Source organism: Macaca thibetana, chromosome 11 (assembly GCF_024542745.1).
Source record: "Macaca thibetana thibetana isolate TM-01 chromosome 11, ASM2454274v1, whole genome shotgun sequence".
In the NCBI taxonomy this organism is placed as follows: Eukaryota; Metazoa; Chordata; class Mammalia; order Primates; family Cercopithecidae; genus Macaca; species Macaca thibetana.
The window spans coordinates 51,843,626-51,861,543 of NC_065588.1; the positions used below are offsets into that span (position 1 = coordinate 51,843,626).

Sequence of the window (17,918 nt, forward strand, 5' to 3'; positions counted from 1 at the left end):
AGAGCCCACCTGCTTAACTACTGAGCCATACAGCCATTCTAACTAGTTTTGCCATTTCCTCTCCCCAACACTTCTAAGTATTTTAAGTGACCTTGATTTTTTACCTATCTCATTTTTCCAAGCTCTCAACAAGCTTTGTTAGAAGCCTTTGGGACATGATTCTCTTTAGGAAGTTGCAAGTATACACAAGCTCATATTATTCCACCCTATGGCTCTTGACTTCTCTCAAAATCCTTCTCCTTTCCACATCCATATCTCTCGTGAAGAATGTGGATCTCCTATTTATTTTCTCACTTTCAGAAGGAACATAAAGATCCCAAAGAGCATGGGAATTAACAAAACAGTATTTTGCTTCCATCTTCTCCCCAACACACACAATAAGAAGATTTCAATGAAGATTAAGTAATGAACCAGGAGACTCATATAAGCTGCTAACTGGACTCACTTCCTCCCTATTTATCTTCTTTCTGAGCCACAGGGGAATGGCCTTGGCTTCTAGACTTGAGGGCAGAAATGGTGGTCTACTACATATAACAGTGTCTACTACATAATAGGTACTCGATAAATGTTCAATTAGTAAAAGAACAAATGTACAAATGAAAAATGTCTTTATTACTTAAGGTTCGAGCAATTATCATAAGCTTTTCTACAAGCTACTTGTTTTTTAAAGGCTCTAATTTGACTAGGCACAGTGGCTCATGCCTGTAATCCCAGCATTTTGGAATGTCAATGCAGGTGGATTGCTTGAGTTTAGGTGTTCAAAACCAGACTGGGCAACATGACGAAAACCTGTCTATACACAAAAATAAAAAAAGTAGCTGGGTGTGATGGCATGCACCTGTAGTCCCAGCTACTTGGGAGGCTGAAGTGGGAGGATCACTTGAGCCAAGGAGGTTGAGGCTGCAATGCACCAGGATCTCACCACTGCACTCCAGCCTGGGTGACAGACTGAGACCCTGTTTCTCTCTCTGTCTCTCTCTCTGTCTCTCTCTCTCTCACACACACACACACACACACACACACACACACACACGGGGTCAAAATTTTTGAAGACTTTTGAGCACATTTTATTTTGTTGATCTTTTGTATATTTTTAGTCTCAATCTCATTTATTTTTGCTCAGATCTTTATAATTTCTTTCCTTCTACTAATTTCGGCTTTTGTTTGTTCTTGCTTCTCTAGTTCCTTAAGATGCATCATTAGGTTATTTGAAATCTTTCTGGTTTTTTGATGTAGGCATTTATCTCTATAAGCTTGCCTCTTAATACTGCTTTTGCTGTGTCCCATGTTTTGGTATGTTGTATTTCTATTTTTATTTGTTTCAAGGAATTTTTTATTCTTAATTTCTTTCTTCACCCATTGGTTGTTCAGGAACACATTGTTTAATTTCCATGTATTTGCATAGTTTCAAATGTTCTTGTTATGCATTTCTAGTTTTATTCCATTGTGGTCAGGTAAAATACTTGATTTGATTTTAATTTTTAAAATATTTTTGAGACTTGTGTGTGTCCTGACATATGGTCAGTCCTGGAATATATTCTTAGTGCTGATAAAAAGAATGTGTTTTCTGCAGCTGTTGAGTAAAATGTTCTGCAAATATCTTTTAGGTCCATTTGGTCAATGATGCAGTTTAAATCCAATGTTTCTTTGTTGATTTTCTTTCTAGAGAATCTATCCAGTGCTGAGAGTGGGATGTTGAAGTCTCCAGGTATTATTGTATCAAAGCTTCTCTCTCCCTTTAGACCTAATAACATTTCCTTTAAATACCTGGGTACCCTGGTGTTGGGTGCATATATATTTATATTGCTATATTCTCTTGCTAAATTGATCCCTTTATTATTTATGTAATGTCCTTCTTTGGTTTTTGTTTTGTTTTGTTTTGTTTTTTACGGCTTTTGACTTGAAGTCTGTTTTGCCTGATATAAGCATAGCTACTTCTGTTTACTTTTGATTTCCATTCATATGGAATATCTTTTTCCATCCCTTCACTTTCAGTCTAAAAATGCCTTTACAGGCGAGGTGAGTTTCTTATAGGCAACATATAGTTGAGTCATGTTTCTTTTAACCATAAAGTCAGTAAACATCTTTTTTTTTTTTTTTTTTTTTTTGAGACGGAATCTCACTCTGTCACCCGGACTGGAGTGCAGTGGTACGATCTCCGCTCACCGCAACCTCCACCTCCCAGGTTCAAGTGATTCTCATGCCTCAGCCTCCTAGGTAGCTGAAATTACAGGCATGTGCCACCAGGCCCAGCTAATCTTTGTATTTTTAGTAGAAATGGTGTTTCGCCATGTTGACTAGGCTGGCCTCAAACTCCTGGCCTCAAGTGATCCAACCATGTCGGCCTCCCAAAGTATTGGGATTACAGACATGAGCCACTGTGCCTAACTAGTCAATATCCTTTAAATGGGCATTTAACTTGTTTACATTTAAGATTATTGTTGATAAGTGATGACTTACTCCTATTATTTTATTTGTTGTTTTCTGGTTGTTTTGTATATCCCTTGCTCCTTACTTCCTATCTTATTGTCTATTTTTGTGATTGGTAGTAATAAGATTTGATTCCTTTGTTTTTCCTTTTTCTATTGGCTCTACCAGTGAGTTTATAGTTTTGCATATTTTCATCATGGTGGTTATCATGTTTTCTCTTCCAGATGTACGACTCCCTTGAACATTTCTTGTAAGTCCAGTATGGTGACTATTAATTCCCTTCATTTTTGCTTGTCTGTCACATATTTTATTTCTCCTTCATTCCTGAAGGATGGATTTGCTGGGCATAATATTGTTGGCTAGCAGGGGTTTTTTTTCTTTCAGTATTTTGAATACGTCATTCCATTCTCTCCTGGCCTGTAAGGCTTCTGCTGAGAAATCCACTGTTAGTGTAATGGGGATTCCCTTACATATGACTTAATGCCTTTCCCTGGCTTTTTTTTAGAGTTTTTTCTTTGTCTTTGGCTTCTGACAATTTGACTAAAATGTGTCTTGGAGAGGACATGTTTGGGTTGAATCTATTTGGGGTTTTTTTGAGATTCCTGTATTTGGATGTCCAGCCCTCTCTCAAGAATTGGAAAATTTTTACCTATTATTTTATTAAATATGCTTGCTATACATTTCCCTTATTTTCTCCTTCTAAAATACCCAGAATACAAATATTTGTTTGCTTAATGGTGTCCTGTAAATCCTATAGGCTTTGTTCACTTTTCTCTTTTGTTTTTCAGTCTGCCTGTGCTATTTCAAAAGACCTGTTTTCAACTTTAGAAATTATTTATTCTGCTTGGTCTAGTCTCATTAAAAAGTGAAAATCTTTATTGTCTAGGACCTTTTGCCACATTACTAAATTCAGTGGTGGATGTCTAATAGATATCTCAAACTCAAGCATTTTAACTAGGTGTCTAATCTACACCACCTCCCCATCTCACCTGACAATCTCTCCTTTCCTCCAGCCCCTGGCAAATTTGCTTTACCCACAGCCTTTCCCATCTCAATCCCATGGTTTTAGTCTTAAACAATCCTACTACTTTTGGTTTCTCTGAAGATCTCACCTGACTGGAAACAAGTGCCTATAAATGCATCACTCTGAGCAGTTATAGATGAAGTTAGCTTCAAGCTGGGCAAAAATGTCTGTGTGAACACTAATGGGAAGGGACACTTGAGAATCAAATGACAAATCTATTTGAGAACAAGAAGACACAGAAGAATCAAGGCTAGCCCACTGTGCAGAAGGTACAAAGTTTTGAGAGGCATAAGACATATCTGTCTGTACATTAATTGAAGAAATGCTATTCTTTGGGCATGTGCTCCCTATTTCTTGCAAAGGATTAGAGAGACTTTTACCCAGGTTCACTTGAACAACCATATTAATTGGCTCAACAACAACAGGATTTACAATTTTTTGAAAGAGGTAGGCTCTTCTTAAGAGAGCAAGCCTCTGAATCTAAGGCATGGATCAGGGTTCCTATTGACAAGGTAGTAGGTGCACAGACTCTGCGGCAGAAGCCTCATCAATACCTCACACCACAGGCTCAGCAGGGAGTCAGCTGCAGGCTAAATGACAAGCATAAGAGAAAACTGCATCACAGGTAACCAAAACCACTTTGGGATATGGTAAACGCAACTTCTGAGGCTATCTCAGAGGTGTTGTAAGAGTCTGCTTTCTGGCATTAGAGCTTCAAGATTATTCAAAAAAAAAAAGCTACTAGTTTTATTTCTGAAGCTTCTGGTTCTTGAGTGTCTGTCTAGGAGTTGGCTGGTTGCTTAGTGATTCAACGGTCTTATTGGACAATCTCTAGCTTTATAGACAGTTCTACATTTTCCTTTTCTAACTAGGTAGATATCTGTGTTCTGCAGGGATCATGGCCAGTTTAGTAAATGTGAGACTGTAATACCATTCCACTGGCATAGGGACAGACACATGTGCACTCGAAAATCTTGCCACAGTCCTCCAAGTGTCTTTTCAAGTCTCATTACTACATTTATGTTCTCAGCACGCATTTTCATAAAGTGCTGCTTTATGAGAGAAAATTGAGAAAATGGTTTGTGAGAGCCCGCAGGGCATCCTTCAACTGGACAGTAAAATTTCAGTACGGGTTTTCAAACCATTTCTTTTTCTTTTTTTTTTTAACTTTTAAGTTCAGAGATACAAGTGCAAGTCTGAAACATAGGTAAACTTGTGTCCTGGGAGTTTGTTGTACAGATTATTTCATCACCCAAGTATTAAGCCTGATACCCATTAGTTATTGTTTCTGATCCTCTCCCTCTCCCTCCTCCCCCTCCACCCTCCAGTAGGCCCCAGTGTATGTTGATCCTTTCTATGTGTCCAGGTGTTCGCCTCATTTAGCTTTTCCACCTGTAAGTGAGACCATGCAGTATTTGGTTTTCTGTTCCTGAGTAAATTTGCTAAATATAATGGCCTCCAGCTCCATCCATGTCCCTGCAAAAGACATGTTTTTTTCTTTTTTATGGCTGCATAGTATTCCATGGTATATATGTACCACATTTTCTTTATCCAGCCTATCACTGATGGGCATTTAGGTTGATTCCATGTCTTTCTTATTGTGAATAGTGCTACAATGAGCATACGCATGCATGTGTTTTTATAAGAGAATGATTTATATTGCTTTGGATATATACCCAGTAATGGGATTGCTGGGTTGAACAGCATTTCTGCCTTTAGGTCTTCCACAATCACCCAACCATTTATCATTGTTGGATGTACTATTCCATCCTGCAGGCAGTGGCTGTTGACCAGGCGCATGCTGAGCATGGGGCTGCTGGGCAGGATCTTGCACAGCCAAGCACTGTGTGCAGGTTGTTGGCCCACACTGCCTGGGACAGCTTGATCACCAACTGCTGGATCAGTTCCCAGGATGAGGGCATCAGGCCGCAGGCTGCTGTCCCTCAGTTGGGGTCCCAGAGGCCCCCACAGTCCTGAGGCAGCCTCGACTTCACTTAAGGCTGCCAGGGTGGCCAGGGGGCCAGCCGCCAGCACTGCTGTCAAGGTTCCCATACAGCCACAGAGCCTGATCATCTACACTACTCTCTGATCCGAACTATAATTCTCTGTGGGTGGATTAGTGAAAGAAATCAACAATACCTGCTATGCTATGTTCCTTTAATTTAGAAAAAGGCAGATATGAAAAACATGATAACCTCAATTCTGAGTGGGGTAAAGGCAAGAGTATAAAAATTTCTTTGTACATTTCTCTCATTTATTTTATTTTATTTAACACACAAGGAGACAACGTTTCTCTATTTTAAATATCTCAATAAAGAATCTTTACTTGGTGACCATTTTTATCAAATGTGTGGCATTTGATGAAATCATATATACTTCCTCCAAAATATTATGATATAGCCTCCTTTGTGACAAAGAAAACTCCACAGAACATAATATTCTTGGAAAATACTGTCTCTAGTTTGACATGCCATAGATACTAGGCATGTTAGGCCTGTGCCATAATTCAAGTATTCTCTGGGTGGAGCTGAACAATGAGGCAGCTATCTAATCCTAATAGCCATAATACTTTATTTCATGGTAAGTTCCCACACCATTGTAATGTTTGTCCTTTCCCAAAAATATAGAAAATCATAAAAATATCACTAGTAACAATTCAGACTTTCATAACACTTAGTTCTTCCTGCAAAATCAGAAAATCATCAAAATTTGAATAAAATTTCTAAGAACTTTAAAATAGGAAGAGTATCAACAACAGTTAAAATTCATGGAAATTCAGTGTCTACACCAGCAATTCCTTGTTTTGTTTTCTTTTCTAAAACTGTCAATAATAATTGCAAATAAATATCCAAAAAGAAGAGATTATATAGATTATAACTGGCTTATTAATGATTTAAATATTTATTGACTTGAACTGTGGGTGAACAATTCTTTGCATGAGAAAATGCAGGGAAATTCTAGAACTTTCACAGTTTTGCATAAAGTTATTTCTTCTTCATAGGAGCTTCCTGCATCTTTTCAGACCTTTTGGATATGGAGTCTCTGATACAGATCTAATTACTTGCAGAATATATACATGCTCACAATGTAACATCATCACAAATTTGATGGACCAAAACTGTGCCCATCTTGGTCATCCAACTCTAGACTGCCTAGTACCTGGTTCATACTGCACATTTAGTACCAAAATGCCTCTGACTGGTCTGATCCTATATATGAAAAGGGTCTCATTATTATATAACAGAAGCTTGTACATCAAATGGTGATTCAGCATAAACTGTTACCCCTCCCCACTCTTGACCATATCACTCACTCTTTATCCCACACACACTCTCCCTCTCAATGCCTTTGGCTTTGGCAATTTCTCACAAAGTAATGCGCTCCTGCAGTTCTTGCCTGATTCAATTAACTTCCTTTTATCAATAGCTGTATTTTTGTTAGTGTTAGCATCTCCCTTTCTTTGACAAATATTTCACCCTGCTCCAGTCTTGGATTTCTGACAGAACTGTCAATCCGCTCATCTCTCCTTATTTGATGTCATTGATAAACATACAATCTGGCTCATTCAATTATGATACCACATTACCCTAGCTAAGAAATTGAGTCAGAGTTAAGCACATGAACCAAGATGGGCCTTATGACCTTTTTGATTTAGACTTGAAAGAAAAGAGAGATGGTGCCATGCTTTCTGGATCATAGATTTTAAGGACTATATATTGGAGACTGTCTACTGTCTTCCAAATGAAAAAATCTGTCTCAATAGAATAATTCCAACCTTAAAAGAAGAGAATGGGGACAGAGTAACTATGTTTGAGTCCCTGTATTCTAGATCTAGTAACACCTGAAACCGGTTACTGCTGGACTTATATGTTATGTGAATTATAAATTTTTGTCTTCACTTAAGATAGTTTGACTTGGGTCACTGTCATGTGAAATCAAAAGATTCCTGAGTATTCCCCCCCGATTTTATTTCTGTGATTTTAAACTAAGTTCTACTCTTCACCATAATACACAATTAGTACCCAACAAAAATGAAACTTAGGACACTCCAACTCTATTACTGGCCAAAGTTCTAGATTCTCCTGTGTTATTCTATATTTTTTCCTTACTTCTACTCCATTTCTGCATTTGACTGGATCCTGACATAGTGCCTAATGCTCCAAAATGCTTTATTTTTTCTGGGACACATCCATGATATAAGATTGTCAGTATCACAATCTCAATTCAGGAAACAGTCTTTCATATCTTGATAAGCCACGCACTTTGTCATTCAAGAAAAAGAGGTATGAATCTCTACCATTTTATGATTGCAGAATAATGGTTTCTCTGTGTTATCAGGGATTTAGAATTTAAAAATTGAAGGATTGGCTAACCTACTCCAGGAGGACTACAGTAGAAGAACACAGATGTACCTCTCATAATGTGACTAGAGTTGAGAATACTTGTATTCCATATAAATATGAGTACTCACCATAAGTCTTCTTCAACAAACAGACATACACATATATCTATTAAAAACTTGGTACACAATCGGACTTTTTCTGTGGATGAGAATCAGTCTCATTCCCCACCACTTTAATGCTTGTTTAAAACAAAGAACATTAAAGCAGGACTGTAGAATTAAGCATGAGCCTTTCCTTACCAAGACTCATCCGGCTACTGTCATTTCTGTGTCCAATCTTCTAATAGCAGAAATCAAAGCCAAGCCTATTGCATGGCACCTGCTACTTCCATATGCAATCAACCACCTGCTAATTAGTTAATTGTAAAGGGCCCTTTCTATTATAGTGGGGCAGCAATTGTCTTCACTGAAACAGCCCTTCCTTTTGGTTATGGATTTCTTCTGCCAGCTCAGCATTATCATTCATGGGCAAACTGAATGACTTATTTACTATCATTTTATCTCACAACATTTCCTATAAACAGGAAAAATATTATCATAATTAAATGTACACATATTTATTATATATCACCTTCTACCTTGATGACCCACAGTTTACCAACCCAGAATCTATAACTAACTGCAAATTCCCAAAAGAGAGAAGATAATTGGCTCCACTTGGCTCATGCCTACACTTACTTCATTCTCCTCTGGCCAAGTTCATTCTCTTCTAGTTTTCTCAACATGTGGTGTGGGCTGGAAGAGAAAATAAACAATGATCTATCTTATGTACTATAAAGTTATATCTTTGTCTTCCTCCTCAATCAAGAATTACCCACGAACACATGTTCCCACAAAGCTGTAGACTAGATTGAATTAATCCCTTCTGTAAATTATGCTGTTCTTTTGTTACTCCCTCTTTGTTGCCTTTTCTCTAAACTCCTATTGTCCTGGTGTATATGTTATTGCTCTCCAGTAATCTCCCAGGACCATGTTTCTCTTTCCTAACAAATTCTGTATGCTATAATTCTCTATCACATTGGCATTCCCAAAAATCCATACTTGGCACACTCATCTATTAGGACTCTCTGTCTGAAGCCAAACTGGGATCAGAGGAGAGAGATTGTTCACAACTTAATCACAGATATCATCTAGGATCAACCTCAAATACAAACATTCCTCTCACCAAACATAAGCTGAGAATTAATCCTGTACATAGGGCTCTAGGGCAAAGCCAAACACTGATCCTTCCAAGACCATGTCCCTCTACTCCTTCCAATCTGAAATTCCTTTTGTTAGGGAGAGTCATTTAGTAGCTATTAGGAGTCACTTGACAATTATCATTTCCATGTAAACATTTAGAGATTGCAAGTGTGTAAACTTGGAAAAGTTTGAGCAGGAGTGTCAGGAACAAGTGGAAGAGCAGTTCTCAAGTCTAGAAGAAATAGAGGAAGAACAAGACCTCCTACCTCTCATCAGAGGACAGTTATCAGGGTACATGAGACTGAAAGAGAAAAGGAGTTTCTGGGAGGAAATACTAAACCCTACTCCATCTCTCACATTTCTTGACCACTATATGAGACCATCACAGCAACAGAAGGTAAATGCCCTAACTATCTCCCTCTTTAGGAGTCATATGGTGTTATGAACATTAAGAAAACAAGTTATATTGTCTAGCTTTATACATAAATATAATAATGGTATTTTATTTAACATTATGCCCAGGATACACTAGACTGCTCAAAAAAACATATCATTGCAAAATGGCAGTACTAAGTCCTTACCTAAAAATAATATCTTTGAATGTAAATGAACTAACATCTCCAATTAAAAGACAAAGAGGTCTGAATTAAATATATGCTGCCTACAACAAACTCAATTCATCCCTAAGGACACATATAGACTGAAAGTGAAGAGATGGAAAAAGATATTCCATTCAAATGGAAACCAGAGCAGCACTAGCTATACTTATATCTGATAAAATATACTCTAAGCCAAAAACTGTAAAAAGAGACAAAGGAGGTCATTATACAATAATAAAGGGATCAATTCAGCAAAATAATATAACATAGATGCAAAAATCTTTAACAAAATACTAGCTAACTGAATCCAACAGCATATCAAAAAGATAATCCAGCATGATCAAGTGGACTTCGTACCAGGGATGCAGGGAAGGTTTAACATACGCAAATCAGTAAGTGCGATATGCCACATAAACAGAATTAAAAACAAAAATCACATGATCATTTAAATAGATGCAGGAAAAACATTCCACAAAATCCAGCATCACTTTATTATTAAAACTCTCAGCAAAACTGGCATACAAGGAAGATACCTCAATGTAACAAAAGCCATCTATGACAAACCCACAGCCAACATAATAGTGAATGGGGAAAAGTTGAAAGCATTCCCTCTGAGAACGGGAACAAGACAAGGATGCCCACTCTCACCATTCCTCTTCAACATAGTACTGTAAGTTCTAGCCAGAGAAATCAGACAAGAGAAAGAAATAAATGGCATCAAAATTGGTAAAGAGGAAGTCAAATTGTCATTGTTTGCTGACGATATGATTGTTTACCTCAGAATCCCTAAAGACTCCTCCAGAAAGCCCCTAGAACTAATAAAAGAATTCAGCAAAGTTTCTGGATACAAGATTAATGTATGCAAATCAGTAGCTCTTCTATACACCACAGAGACCAAGCAGAGAATCAAATCAAGAACTCAACCCCTTTTACAATAGCTGCAAAAAACATAAAATACTTAAGAATATACCTAACCAAGGAGGCAAAAGAACTCTACAAGGAAAACTACAAAACACTGCTGAAAGAAATCATAGATGACACAAACAGAAACACATCCCATGTTTCATGGATGGGTAGAATCAATATTGTGAAAATGACCGTAATGCCAAAAGCAATCTATAAATTCATTGCAATCCCTATCAAAATACCACCATCATTCTTCACAGAATTAGAAAAAAAAAAATCTAAAATGCATATGGAACCAAAAAAGAGCTCACATAGCCAAATCAAGATTAAGCAAAAAGAACAAATCTGGAGGCATCACACTATCTGATTTCAAACTATACAGTAAGGCCACAGTCACCAAACAGTGTGGTACTGGTATAAAAATAGGCACATAGACCAGTGGAACACAGTAGAGAACCCAGAAATAAAAACCAACTGATCTTCAACAAAGTAAACAAAAACATATAAAGTGGGAAATGACATGATTTTCAAAAAATGGTGCTCATATATTTGGCTAGCCACATGTAGGAGAATGAAACTGGATCCTCATCTCTCACCTTATACAAAAATCAACTCAAGATGGATTAAGGACTTAAACTTAAGACCTGAAACTATAAAAATTCTAAAAGATAACATTGGAAAAACCCTTCTAGACTTTGGCTTAGGCAAGGGTTTCCTGACCAAGAACCCAAAAACAAATGCAATAAAAACAAAGATAAACAGTTGGGACCTAATGAAACTAAAGAGATTTTGCACAGCAAAAAGAACAGTCAGCAGAGTAAACAGACAATCCATAGAGTGGGAGAACATCTTTATAGTCTATACATCTGACAAGGACTAATATCCAGAATCGACAACAAACTCAAACAAATCAGTAAGAAAAAAACCAAACAATCCCATCAAAAAGTGGGCTAAGGACACAAATAGACAATTCTCAAAAGAAGATATACAAATGGCCAACAAACACATGAAAAAATGCTCAACATCACTAATGATCAGGGAAATGCAAATCAAAACCACAATGTGATTCCACCTTACTCCTGCAAGCATGGCCATAAACAAAAAATTTAAAAACAGTAGATGTTGGCGTAGATGTGGTGATCAGGGAATACTTCTACACTGCTGGTGGGAATATAAACTAGTACAGCCACTATGGAAAACAGTGTGGAGATTACTTAAAGAACTAAAAGTAGAACTACCATTTGATCCCATAATCCCACTACTGGTTATCTACCCAGAGGAAAAGAAGCCATGATACGAAAAGATACTTTCACATGCATGTTTATAGCAACACAATTCACAATTGCAAAATCATGGAACCAACCGAAATGCCCATCAATCAACAAGTGGATAAAGAAACTGTGGTGTGTGTATATATATATGTATATATGTGTGTGTGTGTGTGTGTGTGTGTATGTGTGTATATATATATATGATGGAATACCACTCAGCCATAAAAAGGAATGAATTAATGGCATTTGCAGTGACCTGGATGAGACTGGAGACTATTATTCTAAGTGAGGTAACTCAGGAATGGAAAACCAAACATTGTATGTTCTCACTGATATGTGAGAACTTAACTATGAGGACACAAAGGCATAAGAATGATACGGTGGACTTTGGGGACTTGGGAGGAGGTTGGGAAGAGGGTTAAAGACTACAAATAGGGTCTGGTGTATGCTGCCCAGGTAATGGGTGCACCAAAATCTCACACATCACCACTAAAGAACTTATTCATGTAACCAAATACATCCTGTACCCCCAATAACCTACTGGGGGAGAAATAAATGAATAAATAAATAAATATAAAATGTGTTCTTCTAAAAAAAGAATTAATAAAGATCAAAGCAGAAATAAATAAAATTGAGACTAACAAAATACAGAAGATCAACAAAACAAAAAGTTGATTTTTTGAAAAGATGAAATTGACAGACCTTTAGCTGGACAGAAAAATTAAGAGATAACACAAATAAGTAAAATCAGAAATGAAAAAGGAGACCTCACAACAGATACCACAGTAATACAAAGGGTAATTAGAGACTGCAATGAACAACTATATGCCAATGAATTCAAAAATCAAAAGGAAATGGATTTATAAATCCCTCAACACATACAACCTACTGAGATGGAGCCTAGAGGAAACTGAAAACCTGAACAGACATGAACAAGTAACAAGATTGAATCAGTAATAATAATAAAAAGTCTCCCAACAAAGAAAGGTCCAGAACTAGATGCCTTCACAACTGAATTCTACCAAACCTTTAAAGAAAAATTAATATCAATTATTCTCAAACTATTTCAAAATGTTGATGCAGAGAGAACTTTTCCCAACTCATTCCATGAGGCCCTGATTCCAAAATCAGAAACGGACACAGAAAAAAAAAAAAAAAAACATGGGCCAATATTCCTGATGAACATATACACAAAAACCCTCAACAAAATACTAGCAAACAAAATCAAACAATATATCAAACACATAATACACCATGACTAAGTGGGATGTATCCCAGGAATGTAATGATGGTCCAACACATGCAAATCAATAAATGTGATTCATCACATAAAATAGAATGAAGGACAAAAAACACATGATCATCTCAATAGATGAAGAAAAGATACCTGATGAAATTCAATATCCCTTCATGATAAAAACTCTCAAAAAATTAAGTATGGAAAGAAAGTACCTCAACACAATAAAGGCCTTATATGACAAACCCATTATACTGAATCTGATGTCTAACATACTGAAATTAACATTATACTGAAAGCTTTTCTTCTATGAACTGGAACAAGACAAGGAAATACACACTCACCACTCTTATTCCACATAATAATTGAAGTCCTAGTTAAAGCAGTTAGGCAGGAGAAAGAAATGAAAGGCATTCAAATTGGAAAGGAGGAAATCAAGTTGTCCCTGTTTATATATAGAAAATCCTAAAGACTCAACCTAAAAACTCTTAGAACTGAAAAGTAAAGTCATAGGATACAAAAGCAGCATGCAAAAATCAGTAGCATTTCATACATGAACAACTAACTAGCTGAAAAAAGAAATCATTAAGGCAATCCTATTTACAATAGCTATTAAAAATAAAATAGCAAGGAATAAATTTAATCAAGGAAGTGAAAGACCTCTAGAAGGAAAACTACAAAACACTGATGAAAGAAACTAAAGAGGATACAAATGGAAAGATATCACATGCTTGTAGGTCAGAAGAATAAATATTGTTAAAATGACCATAATCCTAAAGCAATCTACAGATTCAATGCAATCCCTATTAAAACAATGACATTCTTCACAGAAATAGAAAAAACAATCTTGAAATGTGTATAGAACCACAAAACACTTCGAAAAGGCAAAGCAATCCTGGACAACAAGAACAAAGCTAAAAGAATCACATTGCCAGACTTCAAAATACACTACAAAGCTGTAGTAACAAAAACAGGGGGAGGGATTGCATTGGGAGTTATACCTGATGTAAATGACGAGTTGATGGGTGCTGACGAGTTGATGGTGCAGCACGCCAACATGACACAAGTATACAAGTATGCATATGTAATAAACCTGCACATTATCCACATGTACCCTAGAACTTAAAGTATAATAAAAAAAAAGCATGATACCAGCATGAAAACAGACACATAGACCAATTGAATAGAATGGATAACCCAGATATTAATACACATATCTATAGCCAATTGATTTTGACAAAGGCACCAAGACACTCTTGGGGAAAGGACAGTCTCTTCAAGAAATGGTGCTGGGGAAACTGGATGTCCATATATAGAAGTATGAAACTAGACTCCCATCTCTCTCCCTACAAAAATCAACTCAAAATGGATGAAAGACCTAAATGTAAGACCCAAAACTATAAAACTTCTAGAAGAAAACAAAGGGGGAAATCTCCATAACATTGGTCTGGGTAATGATTTATTGGATATAACAACAAAAGCATAAGCAACAAATGTAAAAATATAGACAAACTAATTACATCAAATTTAAAAGCTTCTACACAGTGAAGGAAACAATCAACAGAGTGAGGAGACAATCTATAGAATGGAAGAAAATATTTGCAAGCTATTTATCTCACAGGTGATTAATATCCAAAATATATAAGGAATTCAACAACTCAGTAGCAAGAAAACAAATAACCTAATTTAAAAACAGGCATAGAACCTAAATAGAAATTTCTCAAAGGAAGACATACAAATGACAACAGGTATATAAAAAAAAGTTCAGCATCACTAATCATCAGAAAAATGCAAATCAAAACCACATGAGATAACACCTCACTCCTGTTGAAATGGTTATCATCATCTGGGTATGGTGGCTCATGCCTGAATCCTAGCACTTTGGGAGGCCACAGCAGGAGGATTACTTGAGCTCAGGAGTTTGAGACTAGCCCAGGGAATATAGTGGGACCTCGTCTCTACAAAAAATAAAAATAAAAATAAATAAATTAGCTGGGGCACCGTGGCATGCACCTATAGTCCCAGCTACTCTGGAGGGTGGGGTAGGGAGATCATTTGAGCCCAGGAGGTGGAGGTTACAATGAGCTGAGATTGTACCGCTGCACTCCATGCTGGGCAACAGAGAGAGACTGTCTCAAAAAAAAAGAGAGGCGGCTATTATCAAAAAGACAAAAGATAACAAGTTTTGGAGAAAGGGGAATCCTTGCACACTGTTGGAAGTTCCCCAAAACTAAAAAATACAATTGTTCCCAAAAGAAAATAAAAATAGGAAAAAAAAAAAAAAAAAAAGGCCAAGTACTATGGCTCATACCTGTAATCCCAGCGCTCTGGAAGACCAAGTTGGGGCACATCCCTTGAGTTCAGGAGTTCAACAACCCAAGGACAGCCTGGACAACATGGCAAAACCCCATCTCTACAAAAAATACAAAAATTACCCAGGTGTGATGGCAAGTCCCTGCAGTCCTAGCTACTTGAGAGGCTGAGGTGGAAGGATTGCTTGAGCCCAGAAGGTTGAGGCTGCAGGAAGCCATGTTTGTGGCATTGCATTCCAGCCTGGGAGACAGAGATTCTGTCTCAAAAAAACAAAATAGAATTACAAAATGATTTAGCAATCCTATTAATGGGCATATATCCAAAGGAAATTATATCAGTATGCCAAAGAGAAGATATCTGCATTCCCATGTTTATTGTGGCACTATTCACAAGAGTCAAGATACAGAACTAACCTAAGGGTCCATCAATGGATGAATTAATGAATAAAGAAAATGTAGTACATATACACAATGGAATAATATTCAGCCATAAAAATTTAATCCTATCATTTGGGACAACACGGATGAACCTGGAGGATATTATGTTAAGTGAAATAAGCCAAGCACAGAAAGACAAATTCTGCATGATCTCACTTACATGTGAAATCTCAAAAACCTGATCTCACAGAACTAGAGAGTAGAATGGTGTTACCAAATACTGGGACAGTTGTAGGGGGGAGGATTGGGGAGATATTGGTCAAAGGATACAAAATTACGGTTAGATAAAGAGGAATAAGTTCACGAGATATGTTGCATTGTGACTACAATTAATATAAAATACATTGTATTCTTGAAAAATGCTGAGAATGGATGTTAAGTGTTCTAACCACAAAAATGATAGCTATGTGAACTAATGCATATGTTAATTAGCTAGATTTAACCATTCCAAAATGTTATATTCTTCAAAACATCATGATATACATGATAAATACATACAATTTAACTGTCAATTTAAATAAATAAATAAAGTTGAAAAAATACTGGTAATTGTTCTATTTCCCACAATTTTTTTTGTTTTGTTTTGTCGAAATAGGATTTCATTATGTTGCTGAGACTGGTCTCGAACTTCTGGGCTCAAGCAATCCACCTGCTTCAGGCTCCCGAAGTGCTGGGACTACAGACATAAGACACCATGCCCAGCCCATGATTATTTTTAACCATCATTATTTCTGCAGTTTTCATAAGGCTTTTGTAATATACTGATGTTCTCCTGTAAAATTCTTTAGAGTCTCTTTAGACTTCTTCCCTAAACTCCTATTAAAAGTTCAATTCAAGAGTTCTCAAAAATTAGGGTTCATTAGTATGTTCTGCATGTGGGTCTCTTGAGATCTTTTATCTCTTTCCTCAAATGATTATGTTGAGGTCTCCTCAGAATAGAAATTTTAAAATGTGCTTCAGTCTGGTGTGAAATCAGAGAGGATGCACATATCTATGTTCAAATAAGGCAAAGTAGAGGAAATAAATATTTGAAGGGAGAGTGCTTCCTAGGGTTTTATTCCCACTAGTATAACTTTGCATAGCTTAAAATAAGTCACATCTCAAAGGATTAGTTACTGGCCAAGGTGCATTTAAATTAATGTGCAAATAGGAAGTAGCAAATGAGAACTAAACTGATATATACCCGGATGAGTAAGATTTTTCTTACTAAGTTTTCATAAGTTTGTGAACTTTGTGAATGATTACATCAACAAATCACGGTTGGAAAAGCAAACAAGTTGAATTTTATGCCACCTCTCATCCATATCTGACTTCTAAATTGTGATCCATTCCACAGACGTCTATGGTCAAAATCCTATAACATTTGTCCTGAAAGTCAAGTGTAAGTATATTCTCAGCTTATAGTTATATCTATGTTACCTTTTTGTAATTGTGGAACATGAAATCATGTAACTGTAATTTTTTTTTGTTTAATTAAAAAGTACCTTATGCTTGTAGCCCCTTTCCTGAAAGTAACTAGTCCATTCAGAGGCTTAGAGAATGTGTAGCATGGGCCCCAAGTACAAATAAACACTTCTCCTTAAATGTCAGTGGGGAAGATTTAAAGGAACAGATAGCTCAGTGTCCTGAAAACGAAGGACAAGGAACAGTTCTGTGCCCAAACAAACCTTACACACATTGAGTCCTTTTTACAGTCAAACCACAATGTATATATATACTTTGAAACATAACATTGTACATGATAAATACAAACAATTTGATGTCAATTTAAAAAAAAAATAACAAAACCCTGAAAAAAAAAACAAAATTATTATATTCCTCTTACTCTCAATAACAAACAGAACAAATATAGATTTTTATTATTTGGTGATAGAAGAGCACCAACTATGAACAAGAAAATTTCAAGCGGGGGTGGAGGGAGGGAGAGCATCAGGAAGAATAGCTAATGGATGCTGGGCACCACCATGGCACACATTTACTTATGTAACAAACCTGCACATTCTGTACATGTACTTCTGACCTTAAAATAAAAGTTGAAGAAAAAAGAAAAATACGGTCTTACTGATAAAGGCCTGGCTCTCAGCTCTTGAAATCCCAGCAAAGATGAGGTAACACAC

At 36.6% G+C, this 17,918-nt stretch overlaps 2 protein-coding genes and 1 pseudogene across 41 annotated transcripts in view; 2 read left to right on the forward strand and 1 right to left on the reverse strand.

Moving 5' to 3' along the window:
• The window catches only part of BLOC1S1 (biogenesis of lysosomal organelles complex 1 subunit 1), a 1,086,347-nt gene that overhangs the window by 924,970 nt on the left and 143,459 nt on the right, over positions 1 to 17,918 (forward strand). Inside the window, exon 1 of one of the 39 annotated variants that reach the window (XM_050748988.1) lies at positions 14,026 to 14,029. The exons of the other annotated variants lie outside the window; for them this stretch is intronic. The gene's annotated coding sequence lies outside the window, so the exon portion shown is untranslated. Of the gene's footprint in view, positions 1 to 14,025; positions 14,030 to 17,918 lie in introns of those variants that run through there. 39 annotated transcript variants of the gene reach the window in all.
• Positions 1 to 17,918, forward strand: part of TMT1B (thiol methyltransferase 1B) — a 686,675-nt gene that overhangs the window by 558,235 nt on the left and 110,522 nt on the right. The gene's annotated exons all lie outside the window — the stretch shown is intronic.
• Positions 3,502 to 5,376, reverse strand: LOC126931610 (ATM interactor-like; annotated as a pseudogene).